Consider the following 602-nt stretch of genomic DNA (forward strand, 5'->3'; position numbering starts at 1 on the left):
GCCACAGTCGCTGGCTCCCTCCCCTCTGCGTGGTCCCCGAGGCTGCGGGCCAAGGAGCGGGGATGGGGACTCCGCCGTGTCCGACTCAGACACAGGGGCATCCACGGAACACTGCCCTGTGGACAGTGAGCATGTCCAGTCCCCTCGTCCTGACATGTGTCCTCCTCTGGCCCTCCTGGAGGGTGGCCCAGGGTCCGGGCCGAGCAGAAAAGACCGCATTTGAAATTAGCGCCTAAGTGATGGGCGGCTCAGGTGGACATCCTTTTTTTGTTTTAATTTTTTTATTGATTTCAGAGAGGAAGGGAGGGAGGGAGAGAGAGAAACATCAATGATGAGAGAGAATCATGGATCTGCTGCCTCCTGTACACCCCCTGCTGGGGAATCAAGCCCGTAACCTGGGCATGTGCCCTGACCAGGAATCGAACCGTGACCTCGTGGTTCATAGGTCAATGCTCAACCACTGAGCCACGCCAGCTGGGCCGGGTCACCTTTATTTAGGAAAATACACCCTTAAAAAGGCACCTGAGGACCTGGATGCCCATAGACAAGAGAGCAGTTCTCCAGACAAGAACTGGTAAGCGGAGTGGCTGGGGGGAGGGGAG

Source organism: Myotis davidii, unplaced genomic scaffold (assembly GCF_000327345.1).
Source record: "Myotis davidii unplaced genomic scaffold, ASM32734v1 scaffold512, whole genome shotgun sequence".
Lineage (NCBI taxonomy): Eukaryota > Metazoa > Chordata > Mammalia > Chiroptera > Vespertilionidae > Myotis > Myotis davidii.